The sequence below is a fragment of the Bos javanicus genome, chromosome 20, assembly GCF_032452875.1.
Source record: "Bos javanicus breed banteng chromosome 20, ARS-OSU_banteng_1.0, whole genome shotgun sequence".
Taxonomy (NCBI): domain Eukaryota; kingdom Metazoa; phylum Chordata; class Mammalia; order Artiodactyla; family Bovidae; genus Bos; species Bos javanicus.
The window spans coordinates 38,845,699-38,865,381 of NC_083887.1; the positions used below are offsets into that span (position 1 = coordinate 38,845,699).

At 43.0% G+C, this 19,683-nt stretch overlaps 1 protein-coding gene across 8 annotated transcripts in view; it reads left to right on the top strand.

Moving 5' to 3' along the window:
* The window catches only part of PRLR (prolactin receptor), a 193,432-nt gene that overhangs the window by 39,812 nt on the left and 133,937 nt on the right, over positions 1-19,683 (top strand). Inside the window, exon 1 of one of the 8 annotated variants that reach the window (XM_061393750.1) lies at positions 16,310-17,138. The exons of 6 other annotated variants lie outside the window; for them this stretch is intronic. The gene's annotated coding sequence lies outside the window, so the exon portion shown is untranslated. Of the gene's footprint in view, positions 1-16,309; positions 17,139-19,683 lie in introns of those variants that run through there. One more of the 8 variants, XM_061393754.1, reaches the window with a different exon arrangement.

Genomic DNA, 19,683 nt, shown 5'->3' on the forward strand with positions numbered 1-19,683 from the left:
AGATCCCAGAGGGAGAAGGGGGATCAGCATGTCTTCGCCTGCCAGTCAGCTTGGCTGAACCAGAACACCAGGTGGTCCAAGACTGTTTCTCCCTTAGCTTTTAAAGTCCATTCTGCCTTGGTGGGTTTGATCAGGTGCGGATGAAAACACAAATGGGTTAAATATCCCACGTCCCAGGCCGTCTCTGGAAAAGCCAATTCATACTCACTTATGTATCCCCCTCCTTCTAGCCTGACAATTCCAAGGGGGTCAGGAATTTCATAGCAGATGGGACACCTCCTTGGGGAGGGCAGAATATGAACACAAAAAGACCAAGTTTCTTCTCCTAAAAATCCCCTGGCAATTGCTTGGTAATAATTTTCCCCAAGACGGTGTGGACATCGCCTCCTAAATGACGTTCACAAGTTTCCCTTCCTAAGCCCGAACATGCTCATCAACCTGTGTACCAAGAAATCACTGCCACCTGCCTATTCCAGGCTCTTGTGGGTCTGTGCCCCTTCTAATCCCTCCCAGGGGGGTGATCAGGCCCCCTCTTCCACCCTACTGGGTGGGTTCCTCCTCATCTGAGCACTCAGTTCCCCTGCTGCTGTCCACTACCTGCTAACATCAAAGGTCCAGGCATTGAGAAGCAGAATCCTTCCAGAAGGGCAAGGCTCCTTCCCCTCTCTAGAAGATTCAAGCTTCAAGGCCTTGGAGTAGTCCCAAATGGGACTTATATCCTCAAAGTGAGGAGTTTCCTGGTCAAGGCACCAAAAGTTGTAGCCACGCATTCTGGGAAACAAACTCACTCAGAAGGACAATGCAGATAGTGGAGTGTCATTTATTACACCAGTGGGCCCAAGGCAGAGTCTCCTCTTTTAGCCAAGGACCCCAACCAGTTTTTGTGAAAACCTTATATTCCCTAAGTGTACGTGCTCAAACCTACCTCCCCAAATTCTCTGAAACTAGTCTGAACGAAGGAAAAGAAAGATACAATCAAAGTTAACCCATGATTCGTATGCCTTAAGCCTAGGTAGTTAAGAGTGGACAGTTATCAATAAGCCTGTGGTCATATCCCAATAAGCATAATAAAATCTATGATCCTATTCAGTTACACAGATAATTAGGGTATTTTTTTAGGCGATGGAGAGTCTAGGTACAAGCCCTGGGGCTCTTCCATTAGGGAAATCTGGTTTTCCAGTTGGTGTGTCGTTTCCATAGATACTGGGCATATAGCTCAAAGTCCATAGTCCGGCCCAAGATGGAGTCCTGCTTTCAAGATGGAGCCTGTTCTGTCTGTTTCCTCCTTCACCTCTAATACTCCGTATAAGTTATTGCTCTATTGACTCAAATGTTTGACAAGTTATTAGTAAAGCTGTTAAATTAGCACAAAGCCCCCATCAGATCTACATTAACACCTCCAGCCACTGACCCGTCATTTAGTAGGCATCTGCTTCCCTCTACACGATGAGTGGGAGTCAGTACCTCAGACCACAAATGGGCAGAATGACCCAAAGTTCTGGGGCAATGGAATGCTGCCTATTCCTTGTGATGATTTCATATATAACCTAATGACTCTTTGCCATGGTAGGAGCTCAAGAAATCTTGGTTGGGTTTTGCTGGTGACACCCTCAGCATGTTCTGCTGAGCAGGGCATCTTCTGTGACCATAATCACCCCTGGCATAATCAGTTATTTGATGGTGCCCAAAGATATTTTTAAACCATATTTTGCCAAAAGCCCAACCTCTATTCCCACAAGAATCTATTTTGTGTTAGTTTTCTATTGCCTGTAGAAAAGGACATCTCAGTCTTTCTAAAAGGATTGTTCTCAAACAAGGGGCATATAAGACAACATGTCAACAAGGTGGCCTGGCGATGTGCTCCTTCCAGAGCCAGATGGAAGATGCAGTTGACTCAGTTGTCCCTTTAAGGCAGGATCTATCCAGGACACAGCTAACAATGAGAAGTCATTAGGGGATTTATAATGGGTTTAAGAACAAAACCAAGAATGGGGTTGTTATGCAACATCCCCCATTTGATTGTCAGAGGACAGATGCTCCATTAACAGAGGAATTTCCACTGACATTTCCAGGGACCCATAGAATAATTGCCACTTGAATGTTTTTTTCAGGCTTTCAAAGGAGTGTAGGAATGACCTGAGGCTGTATTGCATTCATGTCATTAGTCAAAGTTGCCTTGTCAATATAGCTTGTATTATTAGTTTATGTTCAAACAGATGTCCTTGTGTATTTTTCTAATGAAGAAAGGAGCCATATTATGATGACCATTCTTAAAAGACTAACATAAAATATACTCATTCATTCTTTCAAACACTTGCAGTCAGCTCTTGTCTGCCCGCCATGTTGGATGCTATGCTAGGCACCAAGATGAAAAGGTGACCACTCTCTACCTTCCAGAAGCTCATAGTCTAGTGGAGGAGAGAGCTGAATACAGTCACAGGTGGAAGTGGGGCAGTTACTGAAGAAGCAGGAAGAGAGTAAGGAGGAGATTTACAGAGGAAATGGCATGCACAAACTTATAGTGATTCTTATTTCCCTAATATTTTGGGCAATTGCAAATAGTCTGATGGGCAGAACATACAAAGAAGTAGAAAATGACAGTAAGTATCGCTAAACAAGTAGGTTGGGGTCAGATGGTAAAGGGCTTTGAATACTGCACTAAGTGGTTTGATCTGTGCTTTAAGGGAGCCACAGTAGCAGATTTGGGGTCAGGTCTCTTGATTCAAAGGCGTGGTTTTCTCTGCTGGATTGCACTTATGCCTCCAAACACTAGTGGCCACCACACTGGATTTGACTAATGATCGATCACCCAGTGCAAGGGGTCTCCCTGGTGATTCAGATAGTAAAGAATCTGCCTGCATTGCAGGAGACTCAAGTTCAATCTCTGGGTCAGGAAGATTCCTTGAAGAAGGGAAAAGCTACCCATTCCAGTATTCTTGCCTGGAGAATCCCACAAACAAAGGAGCCTGGCAAGCTACAATCCATGGGGCCTCAAAGAGTTGGACACAACTGAGTGACTCACTCACTTCCCTAATGGAAATATATAAATTACCTATTAGAAGCAACAGGTGACTACTCTTACTATTATCTCCATCTTACTGATTAGGAAACTAAAGCATAAAGAAGTTATGTAATGTGTCCAAGGTCACACAGCTTATTAGGTGATCCCAGACAATCTGACTACAGAGTCTGTAGTTTTAACCATACTTTATCTTCTCTTGATCTAGAGATCTTTATGCATTTATCTGTGTTCTGCTAATACTTGCATTGACAAGTAAAGGCAGCCTTCTATATCAGTTTTGATAATTGGTCAATTTTAACTGAAAAGATTAATGTATGTAATAATACAGGTATCAGTGTCAAAGAATGAAGGCTAATCCCTAGTCATGTCTCCACATATCTTTTTCTTTACCTTTTTGTGGCTATAGGAAACCAGATATGTGGAACTGGGCATCCTTGTCCTGTTAAGGGCACAGAAGTACTAGAAAGCTCTCAAGGGAATATTAACAGATTTGATGAGATCTGTGAGATGCTACAAACACTGCAATTGCATTCACTGTCCAAGACACTGAAAGGTAAAAACTAAAAATCGAATAGGAATATCATGTGCATGATAAATAATGGTTGTTTGGCTTTAAGAATAAAAAAGACATTGGACTATAAGCTGAAGTCAAAACCGGACAGACAGGTCCTGCAAGTGCTTCTCTTTTTTTGCGTTGATATTAATAACATCCAAACAGCCCTTAGGGCTGTCTTCTTACTTTGCTATTACCAGGAAGAGTAGCGTATTATTTTCCTTGGAAGCCCAAGAGTTAAATATATCCTTACAGCATGATTCAAATTTTGTGATTTTTACAAATCAGCTACTGTGTTTCAAATTTCTCCAGCTTCTCAATATCTTACTCAGCTCAGCTCACCTCAGTCACTCAGTCGTGTCAGACTCTTTGCGACCCCATGAATCACAGCATGCCAGGCCTCCCTGTCCATCACCAACTCCCGGAGTTCACTCAAACTCATGTCCATTGAGTTGGTGATGCTATTCAGCCATCTCATCCTCTGTCGTCCCCTTCTCCTCCTGCCCCCAATCCCTCCCAGCATCAGAGTCTTTTCCAATGAGTCAACTCTTCGCGTGAGGTGGACAAAGTATTGGAGTTTTAGTTTCAGCATCATTCCTTCCAAAGAACACCCAGGACGATTTCCTTTAGGATGGACTGGTTGGATCTCCTTGCAGTCCAAGGGATTCTCAGAGTCTTCTCCAACACCACAGTTTAAAAGCATCAATTCTTTGGTGCTCAGCTTTCTTCACAGTCCAACTCTCGCATCCATACATGACCACTGAAAAAACCATAACCTTGACTAGACGGATCTTTGTTGGCAAAGTAATGTCTCTGCTTTTGAATATTCTATCTAGGTTGGTCATAACTTTTCTTCCAAGGAGTAAGCGTCTTTTAATTTCATGGCTGCAGTCACCATCTGCAGTGATTTTGAAGCCCCCCAAAAATAAAGTCTGACACTGTTTCCCCATCTATTTCCCATGACGTGGTGGGACCAGATGCCATGATCTTCGTTTTCTGAATGTTGAGCTTTAAGCCAACTTTTCCAGTCTCCTCTTTCACTTTCATCAAGAGGCTTTTTAGTTCCTCTTCACTTTCTGCCATCAGGGTGGCGTCATCTGCATATCTGAGTTTATTGATATTTCTCCCAGCAATCTTGATTCCAGCTTGTGCTTCTTTAATACCTTACTGGGAATCAGTATTTTCTGGAAGTTCAACATCAAAGATCTATTGTGTGGGAGAAGGTAGAGTTCCTTTAGAGTTAAAACCAGAACAATGGTAATTGTTACAGCAGGACATATCTAGCATTATAAAGGAAAGCTTTCCAGTTAACTAGGACTGTGATACACTGCATCTCCTATGTGCAGTATTCACTTCCTTTCCCCCTGAAATGTTTTAGCAGACACTGAATAACAAAGGTTGGTGCTAGGGAAGAGTAAGAGCATAATGTCTGAGGCTGTACAAGACTGGTCTTAGAAGGTTTCTATAGCTTGAAACTGTGAAATAATCTACAAGCACTGGCCTGTACCAAGACCTCAGTATTCTATTTTATCATGCTCACCCATCCTACTTGGAAAATGATATTTAGTCCACCTTTTGGAGGGTTATCATCTTCATGTTCATTTTTATATCTCCAACATTTTCGTATACTTTTAACTATATGTAGATACAGATATAAAATGGACTGGAATGGGTGAATTTAACTCAGATGACCATTATATCTACCACTGTGGGCAGGAATCCCTTAGAAGAAATGGAGTAGCCATCATGGTCAACAAAAGAGTCTGAAATGCAGTACTTGGATGCAATCTCAAAAATGACAGAATGATCTCTGTTCGTTTCCAAGGCAAACCATTCAATATTACAGTAATCCAAGCCTATGCCCCAACTAGTAACGCTGAAGAAGCTGAAGTTGAACGGTTCTATGAAGACCTACAAGACCTTTTAGAACTAACACCCAAAAAAGATGTCCTTTTCATTATAGGGGACTGGAATGCAAAAGTAGGAAGTCAAGAAACACCTGGGGTAACAGGCAAATTTGGCCTTGGAATACAGAATGAAGCAGGGCAAAGGCTAATAGAGTTTTGACAAAAGAATGCACTGGTCATAGCAAACACCCTCTTCCAACAACACAAGAGAAGACTCTACACATGGACATCACCAGATGGTCAACACGGAAATCAGATTGATTATATTCTTTGCAGCCAAAGATGGAGGAGCTCTATACAGTCAGCAAAAACAAGACTGGGAGCTGACTTGGGCTCAGATCATGAACTCCTTATTGCCAAATTCAGACTTAAATTGAAGAAAGTGGGGAAAACCACTAGACCATTCAGGTATGACCTAAATCAAATCCCTTATAATTATACAGTGGAAGTGAGAAATAGATTTAAGGGACTAGATCTGATAGAGTGCCTGATGAACTATGGACGGAGGTTCGTGACATTGTACATGAGACAGGGATCAAGACCATCCCCATGGAAAAGAAATGCAAAAAAGCAAAATGGCTGTCTGGGGAGGCCTTACAAATAGCCGTGAAAGGAATAGAAGTGAAAAGCAAAGGAGAAAAGGAAAGATATAAGCATCTGAATGCAGAGTTCCAAAGAATAGCAAGAAGAGATAAGAAAGCCTTCCTCAGCGATTAATGCAAAGAAATAGAGGAAAACAACAGAAGGGGAAAGACTAGAGATCTCTTCAAGAAAATTAGAGATACCAAGGGAACATTTCATGCAAAGATGGGCTTGATAAAGGACAGAAATGGTATGGACCTAACAGAAGCAGAAGATATTAAGAAGAGATGGCAAGAATACACAGAAGAACTGTACAAAAAAGATCTTCACGACCCAGATAATCACGATGGTGTGGTCACTGACCTAGAGCCAGACATCCTGGAATGTGAAGTCAAGTGGGCCTTAGAAAGCATCACTACAAACAAAGCCAGTGGAGGTGATGGAATTCCAGTTGAGCTATTTCAAATCCTGAAAATGATGCTGTGAAAGTGCTGCACTCAATATGCCAGCAAATTTGGAAAACTCAGCAGTGGCCACAGGACTGGAAGAGGTCAGTTTTCATTCCGATCCCAAAGAAAGGCAATGCCAGAGAATGTTCAAACTACCGCACAATTGCACTCATCTCACACGCTAGTAAAGTAATGCTCAAAATTCTCCAAGCCAGGCTTCAGCAATACGTGGACCATGAACTTCCTGATGTTCAAGCTGGTTTTAGAAAAGGCAGAGGAGCCAGAGATCAAGTTGCCAACATCCACTGGATCATCAAAAAAGCAAGAGAGTTCCAGAAAAACATCTATTTCTGCTTTATTGACTATGCCAAAGCCTTTGACTGTGTGGATCTCAATGAACTGTGGAAAATTCTGAAAGAGATGGGAATACCAGACCACCTGACCTGCCTCTTGAGAAACCTATATGCAGGCCAGGAAGCAACAGTTAGAACTGGACATGGAACATCAGACTGGTTCCAAATAGGAAAAGGAGTACGTCAAGGCTGTATATTGTCACCCTGCTTATTTAACTTATATGCAGAGTACATCATGAGAAACCCTAGGCTGGAAGAAGCACAAGTTGGAATTAAGATTGCCGGGAGAAATATCAACAACCTCAGATGTGCAGATGACACCACCCTGATGGCAGAAAGTGAAGAGGAACTAAAAAGCCTCTTGATGAAAGTGAAAGAGGAGACTGGAAAAGTTGGCTTAAAGCTCAACATTCAGAAAACGAAGATCATGGCATCTGGTCCCACCACTTCATGGGAAATAGATGGGGAAACAGTGGAAACAGTGTCAGACTTTATTTTTTTGGGCTCCAAAATCACTGCAGATGGTGACTGCAGCCATGAAATTAAAAGATGCTTACTCTTTGGAAGGAAAGTTATGACCAACCTAGATAGCATATTGAAAAGCAGAGACATTACTTTGCCAACAAAGGTCCGTCTAGTCAAGGTGATGGTTTTTCCAGGGGTCATGTATGGATGTGAGAGTTGGACTGTGAAGAAAGCTGAGCACCGAAGAATTGATGCTTTTGAACTGTGGTGTTGGAGAAGACTCTGAGAATCCCTTGGACTGCAAGGAGATCCAACCAGTCCATCCTAAAGGAAATCAATCCTGGGTGTTCATTGGAAGGACCGATGCTGAAGCTGAAACTCCAATAGTTTGTCCACCTCATGCAAAGAGTTGACTCATTGGTAAAGACCCTGATGCTGGAAGGGATTGGGGGCAGGAGGAGAAAGGGACAACAGAGCATGAGATGGCGGATGGCATCACTGACTCATTGGACACTAGTGTGAGTGAACTCTGGGAATTGGTGATGGACAGGGAGGCCTGCCGTGCTGTGATTCACGGGGTCGCAAAGAATCAAATATGACTGAGTGACTGAACTGAACTGTACTGATAGATATATCTATATCTATAGTCATGCAATTAAAAGATGTTTGCTCTTTGGAAGAAAACTATGAGAAACCTAGACAGCAGATTTAAAAGTAGAGACATTACTTTGCTGACAAAGGTTCATCTAGTCAAAGCTATGGTTTTTCTAGTAGTCATGTATGGAGGTGAGAGTTGGATCATAAAGAAGGCTGAGCACTGAAGAATTGATGCTTTCAAACTGTGGTGCTGGAAAAGACTCTTGAGAGTCACTTGAACAGCAAGGAGATCAAACCAGTCAATCCTAAAGGAAATCAACCCTAAATATTCATTGGATGGACTGATACTGAAGCTGAAGCTCCATTACTTTGGCCTCCTGATGTGAAGAGCAGTCTTAATTGGAAAAGACCCTGATGCTGGGAAGGATTGATGGCGGGAGGAAGAGGGGATGACAGAGGATAAGGTGTTTAGAAGGCATCACCAACTCATTGGATGTGAGTTGGGCAAACTGAAGGAGATGGTGTAGGATAGGGAAGCCTGGTGTGCTACAGTTCAACATAGCTAATATTTAAGAAGCTCAGGTTAGACTGAGTTGGTTTACAAGGACTTCCCCAATCTCTTGGATGACAGCAAAAGGAGACACACAATTTACATTTGATGAAGCTGCTGCAAGTCAAAGTGTCCTGATAACAAGACAAATCTGATACTACTAATATTAGCATGAGAGAAGTAACAAGATAAATGTGAACAGGTGACTAAACCAAATTTCCCTCCATAAATCAATTCTTGTCTCAGTCACATGAAATATTTATCAGAAGCATTTGCCAAACATCCAGTGCTTGTTGCTTTAGGGAAGCTGTTTAAAGCCCAGATAACTGCCCGATGGAAAAGAGTTTGTTTTCTTTTCACAATGTTCAAAAATAATAATTGTTTGCCTCATCCTGCTGGAGAGCCAAAATCAAAAACAAAATATGAAGTCGTCTACTTGGAAATGAACTCAAATGAAGAATCAATTTCTTTTTGCTTTGGCTTTTCTCATATGAGAAATCTCACTCAAGGATTGGCTACATATTTTTTGAGGGGGGGTCACAGTTTTGCAAAAGAATGGGCCATGTTCTCCCAAAGAGAGAACTGAGTGTCTTCTTAAAACTGCCAGAGTTCCCAGGCATCTTGACAGAAACTAAATCAAATAAGCCCACTCCCTAGGGTCTTTCTGTGTTCTAAGCAGTCTTATCTCTTGCCATAAAGATTCATTTGTAATACTTGTCAATCATTCTCTAGCTATAATTAATAACTTAGGCAAGCATACATCAGTGCTAGCTGTCCTTCCGGAGAAGGCAATGGCACCCCACTCCAGTACTCTTGCCTGGAAAATCCCATAGACGGAGGAGCCTGGTAGGCTCCAGTCCATGGGGTCGCTAAGAGTCAGGCACGACTGAGGACTTCACTTTCACTTTTCACTTTCATGCATTGGAGAAGGAAATGGCAACCCACTCCAGTGTTCTTGCCTGGAGAATCCCAGGGACAGAGGAGCCTAGTGGGCTGCTGTCTATGGGGCTGCACAGAGTTGGACACGACTGAAATGACGCAGCAGCAGCAGCAGCTGCTCTTCTCTTTAACTGCTGAGGTGACCCCCTCAAAATTAGCCTGTGCCAACTCTGCTAGAAATTCTGCCTTTTTTTGTTTCAGGTAATTATCACTTCTTCTCCTTCATCTTACTCCATTGCTCCAAACCAATGCTTTGTGTACTTATGCTGCTCTCCTTATAGATTTTCAAGATGGTACCAGGCGAGTGAATGATTGAACTCAACATCTTTTGTTTTATGCTGTTTTCTTGAATCACATAAGATGGATCCAAGTTCTTAGCTACTCTTCAGCAACATTTTTCATTGTTAACTGCTACGCACAGCCTTTCCTTTGCAGAGTTCTTCTGAAGATTATATTGCTATTTTTCATTCCATTCCCATAGCGACTCCAGGAGGTATATATTAATAGCTTCATCTTTCAGAAATGAAGAGACTAAGCCACAACAGTAAATGGCATGTCCATGACCACGTGGCTGAGAAGCAGGCATGCCAGGACTCAGACTCTGGTCTTCTGATACATGCCATGTCCTGTGCTCTGTCTTCTACCCCATGCTGCTATGTAGTTCTGGGAAGGGAATCAAAGCCTGGAGCAAGAATAATAGTGAAATTAATAACTGAATTTTTAGCATTGGGTCTGTGCTAGATAGGTTTTCCCAGGTGGTGCAGTGGTAAAGAATCTGCCTGCCAATGCAGGAGACAGGTTCTATCCCTGGGTCAGTAATATCTCCTGGAGGATGAAATGACATCACCAACTTAATGGATATGAGTTTGAGCAAGCTCCGGGAGATAGTGAAGGACCGGAAAGCCTGGCATGCTGCAGTCCATGGGGTTGCAAAGAGTTGGACAGGTGTGAGTGACCGAACAACAACAACTCCAGTATTCTTGTCTGGGAAATCCCATGGACAGAGGAGCCTGGCAGGCTACAGTCCATGGGATCAAAAAGAGTTGGACAAAACTGAGCTACTGAGAATGCGTGTGTGTTAGATATTGCACTAATTACTTCATATGCATTATTGTTTCTACTCTTCATAATTTTTGAGGCTATATTTATCCCCACTGAAAGGATAAACTGGGTTTCAGATAACATAAAGTGATTTGCATAAAGATACAGATTGGTAGAGACTGAATCTATCTCTAGATCTGGGTGTTGAGCTGTAGAATTAACTAGTACCATATAGCTAAAATCTGAGAGAAAGAGCAGGGTCTTGTGAAGGATAAGGATGTGAATTTGAGTTCTAACTCTGCTTCTGTTTACAGTATGATCCTGGGAAATTCTGTTAATCCTTTGGACTCTTGGCTTCTTAGTATAAAATGGGGTTGGTTCTGAAACCACACTCCTCCCTGGGTAGGACTCAAATGCAGCCAAAACTCAGACTCAATTTTGAATCCACAGGCTAGGACTTGAACCCATCCACGCTGCTTACGTGTTACTGAACCTTGGGTTCTTTTGTCTCTTTGCATAAAGAATTCAGGTGAGGCAAAGTGGCAAGCAAAGAGTGAGTTTGTTAGCTTAGGATGCTTGTGAGAGATACAAGCTGGCTGGCAGGGTGGTGGGGAAGGGAGAAGACCACCTTCTTTCCCATTCTTGGGCAGATGTCAAGGCTTACATCATTAGTCTCTCCTTTAGCCCTATATCGGAGAAGGCAATGGCATCCCACTCCAGTACTTTTGCCTGGAAAATCCCATGGATGGAGGAGCCTGGAAGGCTGCAGTCCATGGGGTTGCTAAGAATCGGACACGACTGAGCGACTTCACTTTCACTTTTCACTTTCATGCATTGGAGAAGGAAATGGCAACCCACTCAAGTGTTCTTGCCTGGAGAATCCCAGGGACCGGGCAGCCTGGTGGGCTGCCATCTATGGGGTCGCACAGAGTCAGACACGACTGCAATGACTTAGCAGTAGCCCTATATCATTTAACTGAAACTGTTATGGTGCTATTTAAATCATATGTGTATCAGCAAAAGTGTGGTAATAGGTACTAAAATGTGGTAATTTATCTTGGGATTATTACCCCTTTTGGGATTTGGGGATAATGTCCCCTTTCACCTAGTTTCTTTCCCCTTTCACCTTTTTTATTCCTTTTTCTCTTTTTTTTTTTTTTTTTTTTGATGTTTTATCAAGGCATTTGCTTTTCTTATTGCGTCAGTCCTGGGTTTCTCACATTTAATTATGGCAATAGACATATTTTTGGAAATGTTGATGCCTTGAAGTACAAATTTGGAATTTATGGGGATAAGGCAGCTGCAAAATGTAGTGGGAATTGAAATACACAAATTCTTATTTCTTTCTTGGCTACATGCAGAAATGCTGCTCTTCAAGGACGCTAACACTCGGAATCCCTGTGACGAGGGTCAGACCCCATACCTACTGTCTTGTGTTTTAACTATCAGGGTTTGTGGCTTGAGTATGTCTGGTGCTTAAATGCACCCCATCTTCCTTCAAGGTAGTAGAGATTATTGCTTGGTTACTGGATTCTTTTTTGAGTGATCATTAACATGAAACAGTCTCCCAAACTCCCTTAAAATTCCCTTTCTGTCCTAAATCCCTTACTGGGATTTCTAAATGGACTATTTGATTATCCTACTCTGTCCCTATCAGTATTATTTGACCTAATATATCACATAGGAGGCTCCATCAGGTCAGACATACTCAGGATCCGACTAAAGTAAAGAGAATGATACAAAGGCAAAGCATCAGTCTTTGTGTTAGAATGGAAACTACCACCCTAGTATCTTAGCAGCTGATGGCAATGCCCAGAAAATCTGGGCTCTTCCTTCAGTCCCATATTCTCTCCATAGCTGCCAAACTAGTTTGGTTATTAAAAAAAAAAAAAAAACAAGTTTTGTTCATATAGAATGTGTCCATAAGAGTTAGTCCCTTTCCTTATAGTATAAAAACTCATTAAGTGAAATTTAGCTGCCATTTACAAAGAGTATATTTTTGATCACCCTCTCATTGGCTGCTGGGAAAAGCAACTGTTAATAAACTAAGTGGGCAGAATCACTGCCCTGAGAGATTTTATTTTCTGAGAATGATCTGCAACCTCCTCTACCCTAGAGTAAACAGGAGTTTCAGAGGGAAGGTCCTGGCGCAACTTGTGGCCAAGACAGAATTGATTTGTTCTTGTGTTTAGGGTCATTGACTCTCATGAGAGCTACCACTTACCAAGTGCTTCCAGTTGGACACATGCCCTAAACATATTATTTCTGAACCTCACCATAGCCACATGAAGTTCTCTTATTCCCATTTTATAGAGGCGAAGACTCTTCGGAAACTACCCAGAACCTCAGAGCTTGTCAGTTCCCCACCGGTCTTCCTCCTGTGTCTTCTGTTCCATATCACCTAAACAACCAGCCATCCTCAAAGTTCCCTCCTTTCCTCATCCAATGCTACCATTCCTTTCTTGCTGATCTACTCAGGGCTTGGAGAACCATGCTGGCAGGAAAGAAAGCCTGCATTTTCCAAACTTCACACTCACGATTCGGGCGGGGTAGGGACTGTGACCAACTCCTACCCTGCTTTGTCGTTGTTGTCGACAATTTATCAGAGTCTTTGCTTTACTCATGTGCATTAGTCCTGGATTTCTCATGTTTAGTTATGATAGATTTTTTGGAAATTTTGCTGCCTTAGAGTACAAATTTGGAACTTATGGAGGATACAGCAGCTGCAAAATATAGTGGGAATTGAAAATGCACAAAATCTTAATTTTCAGTCTCATTTACAGGTTTATAGTCACCTGATTTTAGACCATCAAGGTAGGTTACATACATTGCTCATGTAAATAACCAGATTTTATTTCGAGAATGATAAAGGTAAAATGTAAAGAGGGAGAACATATTTTAAATGAGTTTTTTTTTTTGAAAAAAAAAAAAGATTTTAGAAAACTTTTTTATTATTTCTTAAAATTTCATCTCCTTTAAGGGTAGATTTATAGCTCTAAAAATTGACACTATGAAAACTTTTCTATCATAATCCTAATCACAGGAGATTATTGGGGATTATTATTTTTCCTAACCATTTGTTACTACAAAATAGATCACAGCTCTTCCTTTCAGAAAGTGACATTTTCCAACCAGCTGCTGTTGTCTGTCTCACCATCATAATCACTTTCATATCTGGCATATCTTAAATTGAAAAAGTCCACAAATGTCACAGCCTGGCTTAGGGGCAGGAAAGAAAGAGGGTCTGCATCAAATTCTGACCCTTGGCTGATTGTGTGTTTCTCCTGTAGAATTTCTTTACGCTGAAGAAAAAGCTCGTTGACCTGTGAATTTTATGAACCTTCTGAACTTTTTAGTGAAGTTGGGAGGCTTAGGGTCACATTTCTGTGCATTTTCTCTTACTTTTCCTGCTTCTGAGTAAAAGAAGCTCTATTCCTATGCTGGAGCTTTGCAGCCAGCTCTGGGGAGGACCGGAAACCCAGCCTGGAGGGAACAACCCAAGGCATGGGCAGACAACACATACTCAGTTCATTTGAACTCTGCTGCTGTTAATGTGATGGTAAATGTGATTTAGGAGCAAAGACTTCAAGGGAGACAGATCATCTGGCTGCAGGGATGGTTTCAGGCTTCTTGGCATAAGCTAATCACCTCGCTAACAGTTTACCTATAGAGTGTCTACAGTTCGCTGAGGACACCACAGTCAGAGTTCATCTGTTGTTTAGTTGCAAAATCGTGTCCAATTCTTTGTGACCTGTAGCCTGCCAGGCTTCTCTGCCCATGGGATTTTCCAGGCAAGAATACTGGAGTAGATTGCCATTTCCTCCTCCAGGGGATCTTCCCAACCCAAGGATCGAACCCACGTCTCCTGCATCTCCTGAATTGGCAGGCAAATTCTTTACCACTGAGCTACCTGGGAATCCGTTGACCCATCTTATAATCTAAACCAGGTATGTAGTACATACTTTTCAGTGGCAAAGAAGGGACAGGGGGGAAAGAGAGAAAAAGGGCCATGGGGTAGAATTTAGGAATAAAAACAAAGCAGGAAACCCAAAGGATATTTTTTTCAGCAGTCAAAATATTTTCCCGTTTAGATAATGAGTGTCTCCTACTTAACCACAAATACCAAAAAATAAAATTAAATAAGATTAAAAGGCTAACAGGGGCAAAGGAATCAGAGTCAGAAATTCAGGCTCTTGAGAAAGGAAAGAGGCGAAGAGAAGTTGAAAATGTCAGTGTTCATTTAATGAAATAAAAACAGACTTCTGTAAGCATGGCTCAGAAACATGCCTTTTGTCTAATGCCAAAAACTTTGTGAAGGTTATCAGCTTTGCAACTCCCTACAGCCCGGAGGAATACTCCATAAAGTCCAGGACATGGTATAATAGTGTTCTGTTTGCTTACTGTGGCAGGTGTAAGACAACTTTACTAAGTCATACCCTGTTAGGGCCTGGGGCCAGCACCCTTAGAGCAGGAAAATGTAGTCTTTCTCTCAGACAATGTTTTCACAACCTTTCTGCTCTCAGAGGCAGAAATGTCCACAGCAGGAATGTAAAATTTGTCAGCATCCTTGGTCAATACCTGAAGTAGAGCTGAGCTACCTAAAATACTGCTCTGTCACTGGGGGATCCGAGGGGAGAGTGAAGATTGTTGAAAGAAGGATTGAAGGGCTGGCTAGAGAAGTGGTCCCAACGTCATCTGCAGTGCAGCACCCTGGACTCTGCTCCACTATCATCAAGGCAGATCTCTGAAGCTGGTTTTCCCTCTCACCAAGGCAGTCAGCACTCCTTTGGCTCACCAGCCTCTGTCCTTATTCCTGGCCTGTCCAAGAAGCATCCGCAGGGCCAGACACAGATGTCAGTCAGCAAACCTGAGTGGGAAGGAACCCTGAATCTTCCCTTCAGGGAGCTTTGCTCCAGTTCACAAATGGGCTAAGGCCGCATGCTCTGATCAGTGCTCACTGATGACAGAGGCCTCCCGAAGCAGGTGGATCTCTGCCAACGGCCCAGGAGTGCTCAGAGATGGTGCCAGGTTAATTGACTGGCTTACAGTCAGCCTCCACCCACACTTAGACCCCATAGGTCCATCTCTCCAGCCTCAGAGACTGAAGGGCATGATAAGGGGCCGAGCAGTTGTGGTCATGAGTGCCAGAAGAAGCCAAGCTGCTGAGCCATGGCACCTGTGCAGACTCAGCAAGGGCAGAATTGGGAAGAGTCATAATCATTCACCAGGGCCCTAGTCATTCACCTGAGTCGGTTGCTTCCAGTTTGGATCCATGAGGGAACCCTCCCAAGGGGAAGCCCAGCAGTTGATTTTCCTGAGAACACAGGCAGAAGGGGAGGCGTTGGCCCTGTGGCTGATTGAATTCAAAGAAAGAAAAAATAAAACTAAAAATGACTGTAGCTTCAAACACTCCCATTGAGCCTGTGAATCCCACCAGGTCATATAGCAAAGCTCACAAATAGAACCAGCCTCACCCTCTTCCTTTCCCTCTTGTGACATTTTCTGTCTCATCATGGCTAAAGTTCTTCAAATGCATCCATCTTGGACAAAAAAACAAAAAAACATTGAGTTCAGAGGGAAGTGGTTCACAAGGACTTAAACACCCAACCCTTGGACCCCATGACCTATTCTTGACAGGTGGTCAGTTAGTCTTTTTGCAAACATGCAGAGGGTAGGTGTCCCCTAGCCTTAGCTAGCTCCACACACCCCCAAAATTGGGGGACTTCTCCCCTTGCTGGCTTCCCCTGGTGGGAGGAAGAGATAAGGTATTGGGAATGAGGGTATGAGGAGATATTCCTTTACAGGGCAGCGGTGGTGGGGGGGGTGGGCAGTCTTTGGAGAATCCCTTCAAGGATCTCAGTTGGCCTTAGACATCCCAAAATGTGTTTGTCCTCTTTGTCTATGCATGTTAAGTTTCTGGGCAGGCAGACAGTATGTGAAAGAGAACCTTTAAGAAAGTAAAACTATTCTCTCATTCCCTTTATTTTTCCTCCGTTGAGTTTCCTCTCTTCACTTCCCACCCTTTCATCATTCTGCCACACTCTCATCACCTCCTAGGATACATATAGGCTTTTTGCTGCCTGTAGGATTGAGCCCCAACTCCTCAAGGTGGCCTTCTGTGGGGTGCAGGCTCAATATGAGACCACTGAATGTGGTATGAGAATGAGCCATTCTTTTGCCTTTGTTTCACAGGAATTGATGAACTGCTTTTTCTGGAAACCTGAGGATGGTATTTTCCTTCAAAATCAACTTTGTCTTTTTGCTTAGAATCTGTTAAAGACTGAGGTCCTCTCTCCCACTCCCCACCCCCATCTAAACTCAATAGACACACATAAGCAAGCCTTCCCCTGACCCCAGGCTCTTGACCCTTGGAACCTGCAGAGACCAAGTGTGCCTTTGTGTTTTTCAGTAAGAGATTGTCTTGCCTGCCCTGTCCCCATAATTGAACAATGATTAACAACCCTGCGTACTTTAATACACAGATAAATTATTAACAGTGGGCTGTGCCTTTTCCCAGGTTGTAAAAAGATAACTGGTTAGACTCCCAGCGTTCTCCTTGTTGGGGGAGGAAATGTAGAGGGAATGTCATCTGAGGCCACTGGCCTCTGAGATACAAAACAAAGATGCGGCAGGCTCCAGCCCAGAGTAGGAGCCAGGCGATAGACAACAGGAAGGCCCAGGTGAGAGGCTTTCAGCTCTCTTTGTCAGTTTTGAGTCTTCTCTTTCATTTTTGTCTTCTGCATTTGGGAATGGGTGGGAGGCATGCAGTAGGATTAGGGTGTCAATGACTGCACAAAGTTCTTAGGGAAAAGTCCTTGTTTTGAGGAGAGATGACCAAGAAAGCGGCAAGTGAATGTAAAGACCAACACGAAGGCCCCCTCTAGACCTTGGCTGTTCCAGGGAGAGAGTGTGGGCTGGCATGGGGGCACAGCATGGGGACACAGCTGCTTGGCCACTTGACAAATCAGGCCTGGGGATGTGGGAAGGGGGAGCAAAAGATGATGAAGTCAGGATGCATTGCATTGATGGCAAGTTGGAAACATCTCCAGACCTCTGGAGGCAGAGGGAGGCCAGGCAGTGAACTGTGAAGACCCAGTGGAGCCCATACGAGTGAATCAAGAGAAATCTGGGTGATTTGGGCTGAAGTTTTTGGGTTTTACTTGTTTTTAACAGACTTCATTTTTAGAGCAATCTTAGGTTTACAGGAAAAAATTGCACAGAAAATACAGTGAATTCTCACATCCCTCCTCCCCTGACACATGGATTCCTCTATTATTAACATCTTGAATTAGTATGAAATGTTCCCTTGGTATCTCTAATTTTCTTGAAGAGATCTCTAGTCTTTCCCCTTCTGTTGTTTTCCTCTATTTCTTTGCACTGATCGCTGAGGAAGGCTTTCTTATCTCTCCTTGCTATTCTTTGGAACTCTGCATTCAGATGCTTATATCTTTCCTTTTCTCCTTTCCTTTTTGCTTCTCTTTTTTCACAGCTATTTGTAAGGTCTCCCCAGGCAGCCATTTTGCTTTTTTGCATTTCTTTTTCTTGGGGATGGTCTTGATCCCTGTCTCATGTACAATGTCACGAACCTCCGTCCATAGTTCATCAGGCACTTTATCTATCAGATCTAGTCCCTTAAACCTATTTCTCACTTCCACTGTATAATCATAAGGGATTTGATTTAGGTCATACCTGAATGGTCTAGTGGTTTTCCCCACTTTCTTCAATTTAAGTCTGAATTTGGCAATAAGGAGTTCATGATCTGAGCCACAGTCAGCTCCCAGTCTTGTTTTTGCTGACTCCTCCATCTTTGGCTGCAAAGAATATAATCAATCTGATTTCGCTGTTGACCATCTGGTGATGTCCATGTGTAGAGTCTTCTCTTGTGTTGTTGGAAGGGGGTGTTTGCTATGACCCTCTTGCTATGTTTCTTTTGTCAAAACTCTATTAGCCTTTGCCCTGCTTAATTCTGTATTCCAAGGCCAAGTTTGCCTGTTACCCCAGGTGTTTCTTGATTTCCTACTTTTGCATTCCAGTCCCCTATAATGAAAAGGACATCTTTTTTGGGTGTTAGTTCTAAAATTGCAGCCATGAAATTAAAAGATGCTTACTCCTTGGAAGAAAAGTTATGACCAACCTAGATAGCACATTCAAAAGCAGAGACATTACTTTGCCAACAAAGGTCCGTCTAGTCAAGACAATGGTTTTTCCAGTGGTCATGTATGGATGTGAGAGTTGGACTGTGAAGAAAGCTGAGCACCGAAGAATTGATGCTTTTGAACTGTAGTGTTGGGAAAGACTCTTGAGAGTCCCTTGGACTGCAAGGAGATCCAACCAGTCCATTCCAAAGGAGATCAATCCTGAGTGTTCACTGGAAGGACTGATGCTAAAGCTGAAACCCAATACTTTGGCCACCTCATGCAAAGAGTTGACTCATTGGAAAAGACCCTGATTCTGGGAGGGATTGGAGGCAGGAGGAGAAGGGGACAACAAAGGATGAGATGGCTGGATGGCATCATCGACTCGAAGGACATGAGTTTGAGTGAACCCCAGGAGTTGGTGATGGACAGGGAGGCCTGGCGCTGTGATTCATGGGGTCGCAAAGAGTCGGACACAACTGAGCGACTGAACTGAACTGAACTTCATTAGTATGGTACAGTTATTACAGTGATGAACCAGTATAGATACATGAGTATCAACTAAGGTCCCTAGTTTACATTAGGGTTCACTCTTTGTGTTGCGAAGGTCCATGGTTTTGACAAATGCATAATGTCATGTATCCCCTGGTACAATGTCATAGAGAATAGTTTTACTCCCCTAGTAGTCCCCTGTGCTTCACCACATCATCCTGCCTCCTTTCCCCCAAGCCCCTGGCAACCAATGGCCCTTTTTACTCTCTCTGTAGTTTTGCCTTTCCACATAGAATCTCCTCATATAGTTGGAACCCTACAGGCTGTAGTGTTTTCAGACTGGCTTCTTTCAACTAGTTATATGCTGCATGTCTTTTATTTCCTGCATGTCTTTTCATAGCTCAATAGCTCATTTCTTTTTGTTGTTTTGTTGTTTAGTTGCTAAATTGTTTCTGACTCTTTGCGACCCCATGGACTGTAGTCTGCCAGGCTCCTCTGTCCATGGAATTCTCCAGGCAAGAATCCTGGAGTGGGTTGCCATTTCCTTCTCCAGGGGATCTTCCCGACATAAGGATTGAACCCACGTTTCCTCCATTGG